The sequence below is a fragment of the Rhodnius prolixus genome, unplaced genomic scaffold (genome assembly GCF_049639745.1).
Source record: "Rhodnius prolixus isolate KJV_2025 unplaced genomic scaffold, Rpr scaffold_1, whole genome shotgun sequence".
NCBI lineage: Eukaryota > Metazoa > Arthropoda > Insecta > Hemiptera > Reduviidae > Rhodnius > Rhodnius prolixus.
In genome coordinates this window covers 17,891,873-17,915,722 of record NW_027411581.1, presented here as the reverse complement: position 1 = coordinate 17,915,722, position 23,850 = coordinate 17,891,873, and the positions used below count along the sequence as shown (strand labels likewise).

General features: G+C 32.2%; 1 long non-coding RNA gene across 1 annotated transcript; it reads left to right on the top strand.

The window, feature by feature from the left end:
• Window positions 1-11,831: 11,831 nt before the first annotated feature.
• Window positions 11,832-20,182, top strand: LOC141456468 (uncharacterized). The gene is made up of 4 exons (XR_012459788.1): window positions 11,832-12,195; window positions 15,557-15,666; window positions 17,355-18,281; window positions 19,347-20,182. It is a non-coding gene; the product is annotated as an uncharacterized lncRNA (long non-coding RNA).
• Window positions 20,183-23,850: the final 3,668 nt, after the last annotated feature.

The window sequence follows — 23,850 nt, the reverse complement described above, 5'->3', positions numbered from 1 at the left end:
CAAACTATTCTTAATGATCACAAGACCCGATAACAACTAATTTTCTATCTCATTTCCCGCTGGAGTAGTCCGGTAGTAATTTTTTAAATCTATTGAAGAGTTTTATGAAACTTGCCTTTCACAAAGCGTTTCGTGGGTACAGATAATTAAGCAGAAGGGCAACCTGAATGTGATTAATTTGTGATATAAGAAAAAAAATAATACAAATGGCGACCAAAAAGTCTTTTATTAAACCCAAAATTGATGCATTTTTCTAAACATCAGGGAGCATGTTTACAAAAGAGAGAAAGTTACAAACTGCTAGGGAATGAACAATACAAATTTATTGACAATCTTATCAATCTAAAAACCAAAAATACTGCTGTATTATGTGCTGTGAATTAATAAGAAAGGTATTAGATGAATATTAATTGAGGAACTTTAGTTTCTTTCGATGAGTTTATTGTTGTAATTAGGAATCTGATCAGTGAATTGGAGATTTACTACCTATCGTACATGGTTCGGGTCCCACTCGAATTTTCTCGAGTTCTCTAATTTTACTTAAATTGTAATTTTTTTCTGGTGCATCAATCACGGTGCATGGTATTGATGAATAACGTTGCATGGTATTCATCAATCACGGCTGGAGAAAATTCATAAAAAGTAAGAAATATTAATTTATTTATTACCGTAAATTCAATTAAGCTTTTTAGAAGCCTTGTGCTAATTAAAAGAAATTATGAAAATTAATAATTATTATCAAAACTGTTACAAATTCCACCCAATTAACAAGTGGTGTGGCTCATAAATGAACATTTTTGAAAATGATTCTATCATAGATAAAGGTGCCACTGTATGAATATGATTTAAAAAAGAATACAAATTAAAAATAATAATGTTTTCCAGCGCAGATCGTCACAAGTTGATGGCCGGAAGCCAACTAAGCGGTCTTCATCCAACCTAATTGCTCCTATTAAAATTAATCAATCTGGGAATGTGAGAAACTTGATCACCGAATGAATACACTCAAAATATAATCTATAATCTCAAAGAACTATACTCAAGAACACCACTAACTTAATTTCATATTTAAAAATAGAATATATTTAGGAATTGCTGACCAAATCAGAGAGGATTTCTTTTTGTGGATTTAAGAAAAAGCTTGTATTTCATTTCGAATTTATTAACAAATGAATGTAGAAGGATTGATTCGGTAAAGAGGCACTTTTTGTAGATTGATTTTACTCAAACGTTTAATATCAGGTGCGACCTAAGCCAGATAAGTATTCCTGCGATTTTACGCTCTTAAGTTATGGTGATCTAAAATTCTGCTGGACAAATCGCTGAAATCTGCAGAAATCTATTGAATTAGGCTTCCGGTCAACCACAGACAGACATCAGCATAATCCTGACCAATTCATAAAAAAAAAACACCTTTTTGACAAAATGGATATTTCTTGTAAAAATTCTATGACACTATTACAATACAGTCCTTTATCTAGTACATCAAGAGAGACAAAAAGAAATACCAAAAAAAGTGCCATTATATGCATTTAAGAATGTAAAACACATTGAATGGTTATAAAACTTGGGCTTTCGGTATCACAGAGTAAAAAATGATAAAAGGCAGATCATCAAGATTATTTCAACATTCTGCTAGAAAGTCTTTTCTATTAAAGCTAAGAAACGAGAACATAAAGTAAATGATGATTGTAAAGAAAGATAACACATTTGAAGCTGAAGAAATGTTTTACCTAGACTAAAGGATAATACGAGTAAGGTGATAAATGTTAAATAGGATCATAAAGGACGAGAAAGTGAGGGAGGACGAAACTGACATGGGAAATTGGGTATTGGAATAAGGATTGGGTCATTAAAATAACTAAGATTGGTTCAGAAGTCGGATTGCTAATTCATTGGGCAACAAAAAACTCATCGGAAAGAAATAGTCACTTTAATTCACAAACACATACGTACGTGCATACATTTTGAGAAATTTGAAGAGAAAAATCTACTGCTGCTCCTAAAAGAACTGTTGATACCTTTATTGAAGGTCTTTTTTTACAGATTGTAGTTTTCTACAAAGTATTGTTTGGGCTTTAGGCTGGGTGCTGGGAACCATGTCGAAAAACCAAGATCCCTAAATAAGTGGCCAGTAAATTTTCGCCATTGTGGGACACCTAATCTTTATTCTAAATGGTTCTCAAAATATGGTTTTCTATGAGAAATTAATTTCAGAAATTTGAATCAATTACTAACGATTCCTTACAGGAGTCAAAATAATATAAATATTTGGTATATAGGATTCAATAAGCGAGGGATCAGTCAAAAATAATACAACTCCGTCTTTCCGCTATTTATAATTTATAACATTTCTTTTAGTTTTGAATAAGATGTTGTATTTATATTCCTGTGGTTCAATATTTTAATTGTTGGGTGGTTTATTTGTGACATCCAGGCCCCGAAATGACAAATTTATTTGAACGTTGGCAGAAAGATGGAGTTGTTTTATTTTTGACCGATCCCACACTAATTGAATCCTACACGTATGAATACTTTATGGACACTAAAAAAGCTAATGCAAATTCATAAATATTTGGTGATATTTATGAAAAGTGATAAAGGCTAAGAATCTGTCAGCCAAGAATCAATGAAAAAAATGAGAAACAATATAATCAGGGAAAATGAATAATGAACGTTTTTTTTTTTAACCCATGTGTTTTAGAAAGGGCAGTAATAGAAGTTTGCAAGACAACAAAAGAGTGAACAGAGTTGCACGAGTCGCAAAGAAGTTCTGTCCTTGGACTTGAAAAGGTTCATTACATACATATAGTATATATATTTGTAACAGGGCGTCTGTGTATGCATTGAGACATTTAAAAAAGCGTGAGATGTCCTTGCTTACAGTAGGCCAGTCGCCAACTGCCCGCAAAGTCGTTAACCCTCTATATTGCCCTCTTCTACTGAAATCCCTCACTATAGAGAAGAATAGAGGCCGAGAAACTATATGTACTGTACTATATTTATTTTAAACTAAATTTAAATTGCTTACACTTATGTAAGTTATTTGATTGTCTGCCAAAGTGTTTGTCTGCATTCATAACTCTGCTGCTGGCAGCATTCCTAGACAAACATGTGTTAGATTGTAACAGAAGGGAAATTCGTAAAATAATTACACCTATTTCAAATAAACTAGAATAATGTAAATAGTTGATATTGTTTCCTCTTTCATAAAAATAAAGGAAACTAAATTTGGTTTTTAGATAATCACTCGACTTTCTCTTGCGAAGGCGAATATCTGTTATACGTCACCATTAAGTGCTGGCTCCTCGTTTCCTGTTTGTTATGGAAAATAATTTAATTCACAATGTCTTGGCGCACATAAATTTGCCACATACTTAATCGTAATATATCTTTGGGTAAAACTATTGAATTAACAAATAATAATATTTATGCAATGTCAAATTTACATATAGACTGATAGTTTTAAGAGCATCTGATTATTTCATCTATTCTTATTTCAGTTTGCTCTAAACTACATTTGTGGTTCTACTTTTGCGGCTGTGTGGAGGGGATAAATAAAAAAAATTAAAAAAAGAGCTGCAGAGTAGAATTAGTTAGTGATATGGCTAAATTCGATGAAAAACTAAAACAACCTTTCCAATACACTACCTATAATAACTTCACACACGAATCAACCTCTGCAGAAGCTGTGCAATCTGCGTTAGATGCTTTTCTCTTATGATAACAATAAATTCTTGTCGGAAAACAATATCGCAATTGGAGCATCAATTTCTTTGTACAAACAACCTCAAATTATCACTTATTTCTAAAACTTTATTTCAGATTAAAAAAATAAAAAATCAGTTAACATGGAATTCAACAGATGATCATCTTGAACTAAATCCATAATAAATTTCAAGAATAGCAGGGAAGAAGTTTCAAAAAATGAATAAGATAGATATCGAACTTGTGACTGGTTGATGAACTGAACTATCAACAACGTCCTTTCTCTTGATAAGAGTGTTATAGCGTGATCACTTCACATTTGTCTTCAGGAAGTTGCAACCACACACCTTCCGCACTCACACCTGATTACATGACTGGATCTTCTTCCACTTTATGTACTTCATTTATTCTTATTAACATTTACTCATCTTTATAATTATCGCAGCTACATCTTTATTAGATTATATTTCTCGACTAAACTAACACCCCGTCAATGCTCTCCCAGCAAGGCTTTAACATTTCTTTTCTAGGTAGAATTAAAGTAATTTAACTTAATTTCTGTTGCTTTTAACGAATTAAAATTACTAATGTAAACTGTTAAACGTTGTATAATTTTATTAAACCTAGAAGACTGGCTCAAGTTGAGTTGGAATACCAAAGTTCTAGACGAAAAATACATTGCCAAATAGAGTTCTGTCCTTTTCTTAGATTTTATTCAAAAATCAGAGAATAATATTTATTTGTAAGAATCAGATGAGTGATTCTTGTGATGAGACTCTATGAAGCATCCCTGCTTTTCGATTTGGGTCACATTGTTCATGTCAAGTTTCATTGGATATTACCTCACGCCTCCCAAAAATTTTGTTCAAGTCTACCAAATAAATATGATACTTTGAGTTTGTGTAAATGTATTATTATTATTTATTTTATTTATTTTTTGAGGTTATTGGGAACCGGAGATTTTTCATTTTTTGTTGCCCTCCGGAATGTGTTTCCTCGTTATTTTTAATGTTATTTTTAATAGACAGATATTACAAAAACATTAGAGTGAACTTATGCATACATTTTTTTTTAAAAAAAAGTAGTTTAAGAAATGGAATCAAAGCCAACTTGATTAAAACAGTTCTGGCAAAGCAATTATAATTAGATCTTACTTAAATAGCATGCACTCAACTGGAACTGTTGAAAATAAAAATAGATTAGAAATGTTGCTTGGACATAATAGAAGATAATGACAGATCTACAGATGAAGAATTCAGTAATTTAATTGCATATTTAATTTCTTCGTTTATTAAACGATGCATTAAATTTTCTTTCTTTTTTTTTTAACGTTTTTATTATTGCAAAGGGGGAAAATACAAATTTCGCGCACACACTTGCAATTAATTGTCTTGTTACTTTATAAACAATTAGCAAATTATATATACACTGCATAAGTTATAAAAACAACAACAATCAAAATGCTCAGAATTGTATAATTGTTTGTTAGATTCAGAAAGGGTAAAACAGTTAATTACTAAGTGGAAGGACTAGCCGAGAATAAGGGGAAAACAAGAGAACCTCCAAAAATGGGAGGATGATTACACAGTTTTGAAGGTTAATCGGATCTCTTTGTGTCCAGAGAGTAATAATTAATAATGCAATTATTGCATTATACGAAACCAGAGTGGTATTAATAAGTGAAGTGATGGTACCTTGGAATTAAATAGTTACCTCGAATTTATTTGCAAAGGAACAACAAGACAAATACAATAATGATGTGTCCACGTTCACTTGAGGGAACATACACTACCATTTATACTTTAGATATATGGTGATTGCATTAATTTTCTTTGGTGATTGTGGGTACACAATAAGAGATAAGCACTGGGTCTTCTTTTCTTAAAAATTTCCCCAATCGTTAGAACATAGCTAGAAATATGTGCAAGATTCGTTCACATCGTCAAAAAGCTGTTGGAAGTATCTTTTGACAGTAACTTTGAGTGTAATTTATGCAAAAGTTTTGATCCCGGAAATTGAAGAAGTTGGATTTAGCTTAAATTGATAATTACTGCCCATCACTATCATGGTGAGCGCTCGGCAAATGCGCACAAACTTAAAATTCAAATTTGATTACAACTCAATTTTAGCATTGCATTTATTTGATGAAAAGAAGCTGTTTGCCTTACAAATTCAATTTCCTTTTTAAAATTCCACAACACTGAAGTAATCAGATGTTCAGCCGAAAATGGAGTCACTGATAAAATTTCAAGTTTAACCAAAATCAGGTAACCACTCTGACTTTAGAAATGATTTTTTTAATTTATTAAAAATGGCCCTACAGTTTTCTTTTTCTTCAACTTACAAAGAGGTTCTAACCTCTAAATCACTTTTATTTAAATTATACGTTTTATTGGTTGGCTAGGGCCAAGAAACACAATTTTATTTAAAACAGTAAACTTTAACGTTGGATCCTTTTTCTAACATCTGGTGCCTTCCTTCTTCAGGAACTGGTAAAAAAGGGTGTGTGGTGATACGATGAACCAATAAAATTTTCGATTTAAAAGAATATTAGAGTTTTCGTCCCCAGCAAAACAATACAATGCGTAATCATACATCCAATTATTTCATCTTTTATTTAAAATGCTTTTAAAAAGTTCTTTGAAATGTTACGTTAAATAATCCTCTAATCTGAAGCGCTAGAATAGTTTATTGCTCCGCCCCCAAAGAATATTATAAGCCTCGCTGATATTCTAAGTTGGAAACCATTTTTTTTAGCAGAATGTCGACTTTTTAAATCAATATTTTGAGTTCTCCGGCAAACTGCTGCATCGATAGATGTTAAATTGTAAGCTTGAATGTTTTCATTTAATACCTTACCATTTAATAAGTCCTTCACTTCACAGGATGTCAATACGCCTTTTTTCATTTATTTCAACCGATTTTTTTTTAAAATAGTGCATATGGCTATAAAATGGAATATATCTTCTTCTTAAGAGATAAGAGTTGCCCACTTTTAACTGTCTTAACATTATTAACTTTGTAAATAAGTTTTTGTTAATAGAGACTGAAATCCAAATGATATAACATTAGAACGACCACTATTTTGTTTGGACTCCCCCTTTTTGCAAGTGGATGTATAAACGTAAGTTAGATAAATGTATATTCAGAAAGGAGAAAAATTATTCAATAATCTTTTTATTTCCAGATTCTAATATTAACTTAAGCAATAATAAGGATTCTACGTAGCGAAACATTAGTTTGATCGGTTGCGCGTCCGTTTGTGTTTATGGTATGTGGAGCGAGGAATTGTTTATGTATAACGAAGACAGGTGTAGGGGCCTGTGGCCGCTCCAGTGGTGCAAGGAGCCACCTGCCGGCTCAAATCAGATGTAACACACATAGTGGTCGACAGGATCCCAACCGGCAAGAACTGCTCGCTACTGTACCTCAACTGGAGAAAGATGCATTATGTTTTTAAATGTACGTACCTTACCGTAACTGTGCCTCAAGGCGAAATCAATTAGCTACCTCACCAACGGCCTACAATCTTCATTCTCTCAGTTTTTTTATTATTTCTTCTTTCTGATTTATTAAAACTGTCCGGTAGGACAGTTGTATAAGGGTTGATGGTCAAAAACTGCACGAAAAAGCGTAACGTTGAAAAACACCCAACTTTGACAATTTTTTTCTCTTTTTCTATAAAAGATAAAATTCCCAAATTTTCTTTAAAATAAAGGGCAAATCCTCCTTTATGACTGTAATTTTTTGCAACAACCCAGATCTAATAGGTTTTGAGAAAAAAGTTGCTGAAAATGAGCAAAAACGGCTTTTTCAAAAATTGTTGTTGTTCTTGTTCTTGTTGTTCTTCTTCTTCTTCTTGTTGTTGTTACCTTTTTTGTAAACAACGTAGCGCCTAAACGCGTGAACCGATTTTCATGAATGAGGTGTCATTCGATTCGGAATTTTATGTAGATGTGCCTTTTGGGGGTCTCGGCCCTGTACATTGAATGGGAGAGGAGTTAGCCCCCTTTATGTAAGGCCCCCTCCAAAATTATTATTACTAATTACTCTGTAAATCTTGGCCCGATTTTGATAAAATTTGGTAGGATGATAGGGTTAGGGCTCCCCTACCTAACAATAAAGCGACGATCTGCTCTTACACTTGTTAAGGGGAAGTATAGCAATCGTTTCAAATTATCGACACGTGAACCGATTTTCATGAATGAAGTGTCATTCGAATCGAAATTTTGTACAGATTTGTACTTTAAAAGTCTCGACGCTATGCCTCATAAGGAGGGGAGTTCGCCCCACCCAAATAAGGCCCTTTCTGAAACTATTATTACCAATATTTCTACAAAGCTTAGTCCGATTTTGATAAAATTTAGCACGAAGAAGTGATTAAAGCTCCTCTATGTGGCTGTGAAGTGCCATCATGCTCTTACACCTACTAAGAGGAAGTACTGCAATCGTTAAAATTATCAATGAGTGAACCGATTTACATCAATGAATTGTCGTTCGATTCAAAATCTTTGCCTTTTAGGGAGAAGTACTGTAATCGCAGTTTATTTTTCTTGCTCCTCTTAAAAGGAAGTACTGAAATCGCTGTTTAATTTTGCTATTTACGTACAAATACCTTCCTATTTTATTCAAAACGCTTTCTCAAAAAAATGGTTATTGAGGATGGTTTGGGGACCGTAACTATAATCATTCTTTAAAAAGATCTCTCCAGTGGTAGTTACGGTTCCGATTTAACACCTTATCAGGTTATAATGATAGAATACCTTATTCCAAATTTTAAAAAATCTGTAAAGCAGACGTAACTTTGCAAATAGACAAAAAGGAAAATCTATCCAAAAGGTACAAAAATCTCCTTAACAAAAACTTACAGTTTTAAAAGTTAAGTATAAGGGTTGATTAAACGCCAAAAGGTACACAAATCAGCAGTTCCCAACATTTCATTAATACTTCATTGATATAATTTAAGTAATTTTACTGCATTAACTTTTCCTTCACATTTTTTAGAATTTATTAGATGTCACAGACCCTTATGCTGGCCAGTTCATTCATAATATTTTTTTATTATAATTATGATAAAATGAGTGATGAATTATTCTGAGTAGTCACATATACATGCATGTTAAAGTAGAAAAAAACAAAGTTAGAGTCGGCCACTTTTTAAATTTCAATCACGGAGGATTCAAAACAATATTTCAGTCTTAAATTCGTCTTACCGAAATATTCGTGAGCACAAATAACATACATTTAATAACAAGTAGATTATTCAACAATATTTACTCATTTCTCAATTGTAATTTAATTTAGTCCCCCTAATTTTACTTATGGTAAAATACTGGAATAATTAGCTGTCCTAAAAATATGCATATCTTTATTTTCTTTATTTTATATTACATATATATAACATTGTGGGAAGAACACCTAGATTGAGAATGTAATTGAAGAAAACTATATTATTTGCGATAAAGCCAGATTATTTATTACTTATTATTACAAACGTTTGACTACAACATAAAATAACAATTACTTTAATCGAAGAATGAACTTAAACCAATGATTTTTATTTAAAAATAAAAATAAATGCATAAAATTATTGATGTAAAAAAAGTTTATGAATTTTTTAGCCTCTTATTTTTTTTATATTTTTTATAACGTTTTCTTTTTCACCTGTGATTAATAGTTTGATTATTATAGATAAATAGATATTACAGTCAATCTAAGTTAAATGGTGTGCTACTTGAGTAAATATTTTGTAGACGAAAATGGCCAGCATAAGGGTCTGTGACATCTAATAAATTCTAAAAAATGTGAAGGAAAAGTTAATGCAGTAAAATTACTTAAATTATATCAATGAAGTATTAATGAAATGTTGGGAACTGCTGATTTGTGTACCTTTTGGCGTTTAATCAACCCTTATACTTAACTTTTAAAACTGTAAGTTTTTGTTAAGGAGATTTATTTTTAAAAGGACATAATGTTGCACTCAGCCAATTCAATTTTTGTTTTAATAACACTTGAGTTGGTGTAAATAATCGTTCGCCTCATCCGATCTGCGTATTTGATCATTCCTTCATATAATTAACATTAATGGCTTAAATGGTTGTTGTAATAAAAGTGTAACAAAATAAGTTCATCAGCACAGTGAAGGTGCTAAAACAGTATCTGCTAAGCCAGGTGTAAAATTTGTTTAATTAGTGACTAATTATGGTTGCAGTAATGTACTACTGCGCACATTACAAAGAGAGTCATTAAATTTACATTATCTCCATTACTGCTTCCCTTTGGCCTGTCGTGAACTATTTTGGTGCTAAGTTCTTCATTCTCTGATACTTCTTCTCTGTCACATTCTTTCCCCATTTGTTTGAGAAACTATTAAGAAACTGGGAATCTCCCCTCTGCATTTATCTTTCTCGGGGCTAAAAATAGAATTGTAAATTAACTTTTCCTCAAGTCACCTCTATCGGGGCGCCGCCTGTAGCTATTCAACTAATAGGGGTGTGTTTTCTGCCCAAATACATAGATGCCATTTGTTTATTAAGGGATGTATTTATTCATCTTTTTTACACCCTTCTCAAACTAACTAAATCCATCTACTTAATAGTATCTACTCATGCGTGCCGTGTTCATTACACCGCGATTATAGGTAAACCATGTTGAAAGACGTAAGTTACGCTTAAAATTGAAATACTCAGTTAAATAATTACCCTGTTTAATTTACTTTAAAGGGATTATGGGAAATACCTTTTCACACTCATCATTCATATTCAATTACTCATATTACGTTTTCTGTTTTAAACCCCAAGCGGAGTATTCTAGCAGCTTCCTCAATATATATTCTAGATCTTTATCGATAGCCATTACTATCTGATCATCAGCAAACTGTAAACTGTACAGAAAATTGTCATCTATCTTAACGCCCCTACTTCTACATTTCTCTTCTACATCGTAAAGGCTACCTCCACATAAACGTTAAAGGGGTCAGTGATAAGCAGCATTCTCAGCTGAGACCCTGCGTGAAAAAACAAGAAGAAGTTTGTTGTAATTTTAACCTGCGCTACTGCACCATTACACAGGCTTTTAATTGCAGCCATAAACCTTACCCCTCTCAACTATTACTATGTTTGCCATAGCAGCTTCAATGTTTTATGGATATTAAAGAAAATTAAATGTACTTCTCCAATGCGAACCTCCAATAACAGAAGAAACGAGATCACGCTATTTCTTCTCTCTACTCTAAATTCTTTCTGTTTTTCTGCCTTCCACCTCTTCTTCTAATCTATTCTTTAATATCCGTCAATGCAGGCGGTGTGTGCTGCTTGTGACAGTGATTTCACGATAGTTTGCGAAAAATTTCTAACTTCCGTTTTTGTGGATGTACAACTGTTTAACCATTTCTTAGATACATCTCCTTGCCTTGCAGGTATATATAAAATCTGTTAGATTTTCTTAAAGTTGTCCTAATCCTCATTTAACTAATGAATATTTCCTGCACTACGGGCTTCCTAGTTCTTCATTTTCTACAGGGCTAGTTCCCAATTCTTTTAAAGATATCGCAGGCCATTCTGTAAAGTCAGTTCTCTAAATTCAAGCATAAAAAGTTATTTTTTAAAAGTTAAGCTAAGGTCATTGGCGTTTGGAGCTTTTTTCAGTGCACTTCCAGCCTCGGACAATGTCCTCTGGTTACAGATCTGGAAGAAGCTGTTAAGAAGAGAAAATGTAAAGGCCAGCAGCAGGATTTGAACCCAAAATCTCGCATGGGAATCCAGTATGCTTACCACTAAACTGATTCCTTTCCTAGTATATAGAACTTTCCGTAGAACTGACATATTATTGAGAGATCTTTGATTTTAAATGGATTCTAGGGCAGTTAAGATGTCACACTTCATTCAGAAGTGACTTTTTAATATGGCAAAACTGTACAGTATTAAAGCTAGCCATATTTAGAAAAATTGTGGTCCAAAATGTAAGCAAAAAAACCTTGAGAACTGCATCAAGAGATAGTCGGGCGAGTATTTGTACCAGATATTTATAACTACTATTAACATAATGGCTCCGTCTTATGCATTACCAACAATACATTACAAAACATTTCTGGCGTTGTTCGCACTAAAGATAAAGTTCTCATGTGTAAGAAAACAAATTTTAAGTTAGTACTTTTCGATGAAATAAAGTCCATGAACTTAAAAGATATTCGTAATCGATGCCATTTATTCAGCCTTGAAACTCTTAAAAGAACTCTAGTTATTACGTGCATAACAAAGAAATGAATTGACCAATTATAGCGATATATTTTATTAATAACTTTAGATTAAGTATAACACAATCATATTCAATTCAGAGAGTGCATCCGTGACTTCATTTTACCATCCTAGAATACCGGTTTTATCTGGCAATTGTTTCTTTTCAGGAGTATTGATAACCATTTTTTTACTGGTCTAGAAATACATACTGAAAAGAAATACATTCATTTTGGTGAATAAACAACTATTTGTAAGTATTGTTTGTATTTAGTTGTTTGTTTTAGTTTAGTTTGTATATTTTAAGTGAAAGAAATAATTCAATCTTAACAATCTCACTTTCTTGTCAGGTAAAGTTGAAGTTCTGTTGAAGGCTATGGGGTTGATGTGATTTTTCACAGACTATGACCACCTTTGACTGTATTCTAACCCATAATAATGTTATCCAGGATTTATGGAGTATTTATGGATTCCTTCAGTGTTTACTTCTTTTTTTCTGGTGGCAATAAAGGAGAGAAAGTTTATAAAAATACTAAGTAAAGTCCAGAGGCTTGCATGTTTGGGCATTAGACCTTCGGTGATCGGACGAGAACTGGTGTATACAACATGGTATGGCCGTTGACAGAGGTACTTCTGGGTCTTCCTCTTCTGCACATTTCTGTTGAAGTGGAACCCTTGAAGGCAGCCTACTGACTAGCATCCACAGCCTGTCTCTCGTACAAAGATTTATTGAATCCGACTTACCTCTTTGAATCTCGATTTAAAGCAAAGATTTAAGACTTCGATTTTAATTATTACGCTTATGTACGCTCGAGCAAAAACAAAATAATGGTTTACAAGGATGGTTCCTGGGCTAGTGCCGGTTACGGAGCGGGAATCTACCTGAAGGGCCGGGATCGGCATCGCTACTTCTCATGGGAGTAATCCGTTCCGTCTTTTAGGCAGAAATCTTCGCCATTTAAGTTGCTCAATCTCTAAAAGTGTTGGAAGCGTAATGCATCAGATCGAAGAATGTAAATAGGACTGGAGAACTGGAGGCTCAGGCGAATCACTACTCTGAAAGGCTAATTTGCAAAGTTTCGGATTGGCCGCGATGTGAATCGGAATGTAGTTATTGAGGAATGTTTTTGTTGTATATGATTAAATTTTTATTGATGCTTGTCACAAGTAGATAGACATCATTTTAAACTATTTACAATAAAATACGCTATTAAGATTCAAAGAAATTTTGTTTTACATCTAGCTGACGTATCTATTAATTATTTGAATCTATTGAAAATGATATTCAGTTGTACAGTGTCGTAAGTTTTGAAAATCTGTAATATTAAATTTAATTATAACTTGTTGGCCAATTGGAAATGTTCTCACAGTAGAAACAATATTAATTAAAATACAGTGAAATAAGGATTTGAATTCGAACGTTTAAGTTGTTCTTCACATAATGAATATGTATGTAAACTTATCTACATTTACACAAATAAACATAGAAACAAACACAAAAACATCATAGACGAAGAACTGCTGCATGTAGTTTAGCCTGTTAGTTTGGTGGCACGCTTAAAGGACATGCCACTAGAACAAACTTCTCCTCAAGACCTGTCGACATCTTTTACCCATGAACTCCTCAGACTTCTTAATTGAGATCGCATACTACTGATACTATTGCGTATTTACTAGAGTTACTGATTGCATAGGAATAATTTGCTTCGGCTACTTAGAAGAAACTGGGTTAAATAACTTTATTTGCTTGTTATTTTAAATTAAAATAATTATTATTCTTACAATATTTTAATAATGTCTTCTTATGATAATAAACTATTAAGTTGCAGGCTTATGTAATCAATATTTATTATTTTAATTTAAATCAGTTTTAGTTTAAGTAATTTTAGGAAATGTTTTGGAAAAATTTTCGCACAGGAAGAATGTTATATAAATAAAGAAGTCGTTAACATTGTTTCCTCATGTTTAATAACATTAATAAATTCTTATTTCCTCTCAATGCAGGAAAGGAAAATATTACAATCATGTCGAATTTATAATCCCCAAATATCCGTTTTGAAATCCCTTAAGTCTAAATAAGTGGTTCTTGGAAAATAGTCTGTCTGTAAATAGAAACACTCTACCTCAAGACCTGCACCTTAAGTCCAAGGTTTACATTTCGTTTGAATATCCAAATTAAACAGAGCGAACAACAATTCCCTCAGATATTGAACGCGCCTTAAATCAATTTATAAACAAAAAATTCTTATTCTAATTTAGTTTCTTTTTTTTATTCTAATAAAGAAATGTAGCATCTCTTTCTTCTAGGTTACAGAACTAGAGTACAGAGAGCTTCTGAAATTTATTCCTGCCTTATCTCTATAAAACTTGACGTGAATTTTTTCATAACTTTCTTCAACAATGACATCAATTTTCTTCAAACTTTTATATTATACTTCGATATACACATACGTACTTCAATATAGGCAATACTTCCTTTTAGAATAGGAAATTCCTCAGTGAGGTTACTTACCAAGCTAGAAATTTTATCTATTAAAAGAAAATCTAAGCTAAATCTGCAACCTAATTGTTAGGAGTTTACCAATTTGTACTATTTTAATAACTACATATCAGGCTTTGGTATAATAGTGCATTATAGATCAGCATACTTCACCCGTAATTTGTATGTTTCAACTTATACTGTACAAAAGTTGGCATCAGTTTGATCAAAATTTATTTTTTTCATAAAATATAAACTGTAAAGAAGATTACGTAAGTCGGTGTGTTAGTGGTTGGCAGGTGTTTGTGCCCCAGATGCACCTGTCCACTCACTCGCCAATCAACTTTTGTCTATATCTTTTGTTTTTTTAATTGCATTTCTGTCTGATTTAGTTATTCGTAAAATTTGCCTTGACCTCTGTATGATCGCACATGTTGAACATTTGCTAATAAATACTAACAACATCTGTTTCAACACTCTTCTTACACGATTATTAGCGGCACACCCTCGCTCCTACTTTGTGTGAGTGTGATTATATTTAATGTCAACGAAGGATATAATATTTTCTGTAATTGATCTCACTTAAAATCCATCCAGTAGGATGTGCAACAATAAATTATTAAAGATCCCGGAGGTTGGTGAACAAAATTCAACTAGATCGCTATTGAAAATATCGACTTCAATTTTTTTTACTGCACAGACAGCCTCCGTGCTCTATTCTCTCTTGACAGGCAAAACAAGACAGGGCAGTAAGCCCTAGAAGTTCCAAGGTATAGAAAAACCTAAGGGAAGGCATCTCTTTAAGTAGTTAAAATTGTATGCAGAGCATTTTCATTGCTGGAAAATATATTAGATTCTTAAGTATTATCTCATGTTGAAGCAATACAAGACATTTGGAACATTCCACAAGGAAACTGAAAAGAAAGCGCCTAATGGATAAATATGGAGACAGAATTCTGGCCTAATACTAGAAGTGTCATCGCTGGGTGCCTTCTTCTCCAGATCACTGGGTTACTTGTGCTCAATGAGTTATTGTGTTCATATATGAATGGCTTTTTACCCAATAAATAGATTTTTTTAAAAAACTTAGGATTACTTAAGTGAAAATAATGCTGCCATCTTTTAAATGTTTTAGTAAAAACACAAAGTTGAATTGGTGCTGTTCGAAAATTCCTCCAGACAGAGAGAGAGATGCCAAATTTAAAGGACCTCGTAAGAAGATATTCATGGACATTAGCCTAACAGGTATAGTAAAGATCTCAAGCAGGATGATTCGCCTGCTTTAATGATTCATTCCTTTGAAAATCTACTTCTTCTTTTTTTTTTAAATATTTTTTATAAAAGTGCAGACTTGCAAAAGATACCCAAATACTTGTGATGTATTTTGGATGTATTCTAAGAAATTGCAGAAGCAATAATTTTAAATTGTAAATGATCTTTTGCAAGATGGAGAGAGCATCGTTCTTTTGCCATGACTCTTAAGAATCGGAACAAAATCGTGGGAACTAAATGATTTTTCTATTATATTTATTTTATCAGTATTTATAGTCATCCTTTTTCTATATATATTATTGGTCATGAACAATTGATTACAAAAGAAAGAGAATTTATTATATTATCATAAGCAAGTTAAATACATTTCTTGATCTATCTAATTCGGTAAAACTAGATTTATCGCTTTATTGTTAGAAACTTATTATAATAATGTGGGTAAATCTAGCACTAAATTTTGGACGTTTTCTTAATTGTTTTAACAGATATAATCCAGGCCTCCTTAATAACATTGATTTCGAGCTAATCTCCTAATTTCTAATCCTCCATTAGCCTATCATGGACACATTGAGCCTCATACTTTCCTTTACTAATTTACCTACTTCATGTGACTACTATTAATATTTTTTTTTTTAATGAAACCTTTAATTTTTACCCAATATAAGTAGAATATATTTTATCAACATAAATACATTTTTTACATACATTTCTCTGAATTGGAACATTAATGGATCATCTCTCTTTGCTCTCGGAAGAGTTCAATTTGTCCAGGACAATTTTTCAAAATGAAGAACTACTAACATTACCATTTTTATTTCTAATTTTATTATTACTTCACTTCCGTTGAAAAATTCTTAGCAATAAAAATAAAGTACAAATAACTGTAATGATTTCAGTCAAAAACTTTCTGAATTAATTAATGTTATTTTCAGAGCAGAAGATAATTCAGACTAAAACATATTTTTGAACGAAACAGGTGTCTATGACATAAATAACTGAGAACAGTAATATATGACTCCCGACAAAAATTCTAGAATTTTCAGCGTTTTGCAAATCCTATTCCTACTTCTTCCATTTTGGCCATTGCTCACCAGAAAAACACATGTTTTATTATAGACACATTTGTTTATAGAATGCCTCTTTTACAAACATTTGTATCTGTTTTGGATTATCCAGAGACACTTAACGTGGGGACTGGAGTAAAAAGGTTTTCCAGGTACCGTGGGATCGCCACTCTGTCTAGCATGTTCCCAGACTACCTGGCGTCTCCACTCTTTTACATCCTTCAGAGTTAATCCCTTTTTACAAAGGACAAACCTCTTTATTATGTACACCACACCAGCCGGCACCTTTTGTAAATAACATACGTGCACATTATAGAAGCTCGTTTAACAATGAAGAAAAAATGTGTGCTTTAAAAACTGGTTATTTCAATATATTTAAAGAATATTTTAATTCTCATATTAAGCTCCTAATACGCACAGACTTTGATCCCTGGAGTGAGGAACTTACCCACTGATTATCTTGTTAGTAATTTGGGTTTTTTACATAAAGAAATTGCGCATGTTTTGGTTGCCGAACTATTCAAGGGCACTGTAAAGATTGTTTTATTTTAGAATTTTTATTGTAAACCAGCTAAAAAACTCTTCATTTGATTTCAGAAACATAATTTCCTCGTGACTTAACAGAGAAAAATTACCACTATAAAAATTATTCTTTTAAGAATGAGCTCTGGCAAAAATTACTGTTGGACAGATTTAAAAGCGTGTAAATATGAAAAATTGAGTAAATAAACTCGGGTTTGTAAATTTAATGTGATGATTATTTCTACTTACTTATACGCCCAACACAGATATATTTGAAAATGTGATTAGGGTAGGATATGTTAGATAAAAAATAACAAAAACAATAGGGCTAGCTTAACCAAGGCGATGGACACACTACATGAAGAGAGTACCTCATTGAAGGCCCTAAAAGTCTTCTAAAAATGTTAATCTTGGAAAAATAAGGAGGCAAATTTGTCGGGATTGGGTAATGAAACGACATCAGAAAACCTGAAATGAGATTAATTGTGAGAGCCAGTGATACCCTGTCGGCGAAGTCAAAGAAAGAACCCGAAAGTGTTTTAGTTAAAAGGAACTATACAAGAAAAACAGGCAGCTTACTTTACGAGAAAATTAAAGTAGAGTGTAGGTGATGAAAGAAACTGCTGTAACGAGGATAAAATGCTGCTAATCGGGTGGGAAAAAAATGAAGAAAAGAGAATAATAAAAAGGCCTTATCACAAGAGATGGGAGGATGCAAGCACAGCCCTATCTAGGGCTAGTGAAGTGGAAAAGTTGAAGGGAATGCCCTTCGAAGAAGAAGTAAAGTTGGTTATCGGTAAGTTTACTGCAATCACACATCTACCTGAGCTCATCCAACATAAGCATCGTGGACATCCTGAGCATCTCAATCTTTGAGATTCTCCTGACACGCTCTCTTGGACTGCAAACCCAGTGCAAGTACTTCTTTTATAGATTGTTATCGCCAGGTTGCTTTTAGATCATTTTTCTTTGGTGGATTTAGACGAACAGGAATTTAGCAGGGTCAGTAAACTTGTTATACTATAACATTTATTAATCAGCATTCAAAAGTTACTTTTGTCGCCCTTACTCGTATGTTCATTCTCTCAGTACGAACATCATAATGTTTGATTTCTTCCTAAAGATTCGCCAATTAATATTACGTATACATTTAAAGAGATCTCTATTTTTAATGTATGAAATTACCCTTCCACTGTCTTTCCAATTGAAACAGATATAAAACTTAAATACAGTTTGAAATGAAGCAAAACTAACTGCTATTTCTTTATGCTTTATTGAATTTTTAAGCTGGAAATGGAGAAAAGGAAGCAATAGTTGCCGCCAAGATAATTGATTACAGATTTGTCTTAGAGTTAGTCACAGTTTGGTCCCGCTAAGGGATTGTGACAATTCGCAGCCCTTCACAGTGTCTAGGACAATTTCTTTATTTAGAATTCATTAACACGATTCAAGTGGGGTTTACATTCCTTGTCTGGGGGTTATAAATAGTCGAAAAAGAAATTTAGGGTTTATTTGTTTTGTTTGACTTCCAAAAGTCAACTATTATTTTGTTATAGGTGCATTATGAAATGAGTGATTTAATATGTGATAAGCAATTGAGCAAGAAGAGTCACGAACCGTGCGGACCTTGTGACTGGCATTGCCAATGAAACATAAAATAAAAACTAGTGTCTGGTGGTTTCATACCGAATCTAAGTTTCAGAATCCAAGAGTACAGTGCGTTAATTTGGCCACCACGTTTTATTGTTATTCACTATAAGCGAAATTTTAGAAAAGATTGAATATTTGCTGATAATTCTGTGTTTGAAGGAATTTTCAGATATTCGAATTTACTGAAGGTATTTCAGACTTTCTTCATCCTGAGAACAAAAACTTCCTGAACTTTCTTTCTTCTGCTCCTAAATCAATATTAAAGAACATATTAATTTACTAGGTTACTTAATTGAATAGCAATCACCAACAGAATAAATTCTTTCAGTTATTATAAATCAAATGTTATTCCTATATTATTGGCCAATTAAAAATTTAATTAAAATAAAGATGTGTTATTAATCATATAAATTATAGATTACAGATAGGAGAAACTGACTTAGTGAATGAGAACATATTGCCGCTTTAAACGCCTTTGAGGATTGATTGTTTTGGAAACGCTAAACCTAATAGACTTTAAACCAGTGACTGACTACTCCGTAAGTGTTTCGGAGGATTTAGTGTTATTGAAATGTGTTAATAATAGAAAGCAATGATATTGTTTCTAAAGGCTATTGTGCCAACAGCAACAGGTATGACCAGATACTTGAAAAATAGTTCATTTTTATCCCTAGATTAATCAATGGGCAAGAAAATGTTCTTAGTTTCCAGTGAAATTAAATAATACAATACAATTACAATTACAATTAGAATACAATGTATTGCTAGAATATTTGTATTAATTTAAATTAATCATTACTTTTGTTTTAATCAATGTAAAGGCACCTTCATTTTTAGTTAGAAATAATTTCTTTTCAGTTATAAATAAACCTTTATAGTGGCGTTCTTTGCAATAGTTAACATCTTATGTTAAAGTTTAATTTTTCTAGTTTCAATCGGTGCAGAAAAAGTAACTTATTTAGCACAAGAATAATAATTAATTTGAGTTTCAGGGAACACTCTCTAAAAAAGATTATTGTATTGTGAAATTTCTCACTATTAAAACTATTAGGGGCACTTTAAAACTTGAGATTAATGAATTTTCTCTCAAATAACTATCTACTTAGCAATTTGATTATCACTTTCAAATTGTCACTTTCTTTCTTCGAATTTACCTGACTCCTAAAGATGTATGTATAAATGTTGCTGTGAAATGTGGAAATAACGAATTAAAAAAATAATTCTACATGACGCAAAAACATTTTATAAATAAATGAAACAGCATGTGCTGGAAAGTATGTTTTTTAAAATCCTAGTTGAACTAGAGTGCGCGTGTGCATGTACGTATAACTGACCTTGCAGGAAGTATTTATTTCGGTTGAAGTAGGATTTAGGATGGTTGTTAGGAACACTGTGTCAGGTGCAGCCGAAATACAGTAAGCCCTGGACCCATCTCTTGTCCAGATGTTCACGAGTCTCCAGGCCAATGTCTACCTGCTAGATAGTTCTCCCACGGTAATACAAACATGTGCACACTGAACTTTAAAATAATTTTTTGAGCAATATCTACCGTTTGAAGTATTTAATTTGTACATTTCCACTTTAAAATGAGTTACAAAAGAAATTTTCTTTTGGGTTTTGTCTAGAAACAGGAACAGAATATAAATTTAGTAAAATGTGAGATTTGAAAAATACTCCAATGATAAATATGGAAACTAAAATACAAAATTAATCGCGAAGTTTATGCCAATTTTCAAGAAACTAAATAGTTCATTTGATTACAACTTTACATCAAAAAAGATCGCCAACAATTGTAATAGTTTGTTTGTTTGCATTTGAGCATGTGCATTTCTTAAGCAAAGAAGTAACTTTATAGCCTTTTACTAATCTGAATATTATTTTATGATGCATTTTGATTGAAGGGTAAAAAATTGAAACGAATGGGCTTAGCTCATATGTTTTATTCATTATTGTGATAAAATTTGTCTTCATTTTTTCTGGACTATCAGAAAACCATAGGAAAAAGTTGTTTGAAAACTCTGAATCGAAACTTCACGATAGATTCTCTTGCTGTTGCATTATTGGTACATTCAATTATACACTGATGTACATTATTAGCTTACTTCCAAGGTTTAAATGTTAATGTTCAAATGTGTAGTGAAGCCAACAGATTTCAGTGGTCAGTACAGTGAAATACCTAAAGTTACACCTCTTTTAGTACCTACAGAAATAATTCGAAAAATGATTGAAATGAAGGTATTCTTTGATTATGGACCCCGATACACAAGTGGACAAATAAAAAAGAAGAAGAAGAATTGTCATAATTAGGATTTGATCTAATTACGATTCCAAACTGAGTGATTACTTTCCTACAGTAAGATTTGAATCCTAGAGCTGGTACCAGCACCATCGCTGCCACCACTTTGAATATAAGAATGAATATTGCAGAATTACATCTACTGATATCTAGATAGCGGAGCAAAGAATTGGGAATCTGTAATTGGTTCAGAGTAATTACTAAAACTAACCACTTTCAGCAGCTAACAACTCTCAGAACTAAGTACGCCCGAATAGGGACATTGTTTACTCCAATTGACTGTAAACCTACCTGAAAGTTATATTATTCTAAAAGTCTAACAAGTAGAGTTAACAACTGACTACGTCAAGTCAAAGTCAGCGAAGAGTTCTTGTGAAGATAATGACAAAGGCCTTCAAGTGCCCTTATCAAAAAGTTAGTTTTTGAGTTCTTGACCCTTTGATAATTATTTTACTTCGTCAGTTTGACATAGCAATTGGTGCAAAAGTTTTCATGATTATATTATATTACACTATCCCCGGCGCTACCAACATTATTGACGCCATTGTAATTTCGTAAGAAGAGATCTGATCAAGGTTATCAGTCAGTTGTTTTTCAATTTCTATCCATCTCCAACATCTGGTTTAATTTGATACTTTTATTCTAAATTTTGCTTTTAAAAGTTACTCTCGAATAAATTTCTAAATACTGAGAAGTTAAATATTCTTCCTGTTTGGCACCATATTCTAATAACAAGTAAAAATTTTGTGATCGATTCCACACAAAAGCTTGTAAGAATTTAATTATTCTATCTTATAATTATTTATTTTTTTTAGTATACATCCACTCATTCAAGATTAATTGAATATTGATTAGAAATTTATTACAGAAATAATATTCTGTAAAAATTTAGTTAGCTAATTAAATCAAGGAGCACCAGCCTTCACTTAGATTCCCAAGCTCTATTATGTGCTCAAAGGAAATATAAATTGGTGGGACTAAATTCCCACAAGATTTTTTGGCAAAGTTTCTGTTCGACTCCCCATGTAGTCAAGTATTTTTGAATGACGTCAATGCTTGTTCCCATGCTTTTTGCAGTAGAACTTACAACTTCCGTTGTTGTAATAATCTTTTTCTCTCTTTTAATTTTAACAAGCATTGAACACCTTCTCTTGTTTTTTTTTTTGTTTAATTACTTAAAAATTTGTTTAAATCAAAGTTGATAATGATTAGTGAATTATAAGTTGAATTTACATTCACACTACAGTTGAGGATGTTTTGAACATTAGTCTGTACACTTCCTGCCTGATGTTTTGAAGGCTATCTGTAAAATTTTTTATTAATTAAAAATCGCTGCATCAGATTGCTACATTCTTTTAATTTCTAAACATGTGCATTTAATAGTTAAGATCCACTGAACATCAACTTACTGAGTCTGAAATCTGAGCACAACTTGTTCGTAGTGAGGAAAGTAAAAATATCCTTTAAAAGCCATATTTCCGAAAATTCAATTTTATTGAATTTATACTTCAATGAAAGGTATTTCTGTAGGAATTGACCAACTCTTTCACAAAGTAAACCTTTTTCTTCAATCTCCAACGTGATAAGTCTACCTTCTTGATCTGTTTGCTGAACATCTTAAAATAAATAACAACTCTATCAGTTTTTTTTTTTTTAAATCGTGGTTTTATAAACCCTGAAAAAGGCATATATTTATTTGCCAAAATGGACAGCCAAATAAGAAGTTAAATTGACCGCAACTTGACATCCATTTTCTAAATTAAGTAGATATCACGGTCGATAAACTGGAAAGAGATGCCATTCATCTCTTTACAGTCTGTAAAACAATTTTCAAAACTTAAAAACTTTTCCAGCCCATTAGGTATAATGGCCATGCTTATTTCCGGCTTTAGGACTGTTAATATTTTAGAAGTTTTTTTTTTTTTTCTTTAACTTTGGCGAATTTCGTTAAACTAAAACTTTGGTATAAACTTGTAGAGCGCAAATTAGTGTATAATCAAAGTTATTTGCAGAAACATCCGGTGCAAATGTGGTGTCATAAGCAAATGTGATTAAACGTTTAAAACAAAATTGAAAGATAAGAGAAATTACTCAGCGGGTGGTATTCATTATTTTATTTGTTACAAAAATTAAGAATGTCTAAGCCACGTCGCTTCAGCCACCTTGGTGGATTGGTTGATACTAAAACAGTATTGAAATGAAGATGTCCGGATTACGGACCACAAAAAGAGAGAAACTTTACGGATGGATGAATTTTCTTTAAACAAAGAAATTATAATAAAATAAGTTAAAAGAGTAGGCGAAACTTCTGAAAAACAGAGAAACTGTCAGTAAGTTACTATGTTCAATAAACCTTCATGCAAAACTTTTTAGCATAAAAGAAAACCGTTATTGAGGTACTTTACCTCTATACCAATAACTTGGTTGGCCGTCTTGAAGAAGCTCTAACTATAAAACTAAGTAGAGTGACTTACGTAAATTGCTACCAAGTTTAGCAATTCTTTTAAAAAGTTCGAGTAACTTCTGAAGTTTTTAATGACTTCATATTATTGAAGAAAACTTGAATTAAGAAATTACAAACAGAATTGAGAAAATATAATGATTAATTAGTGATTAAACTGAATT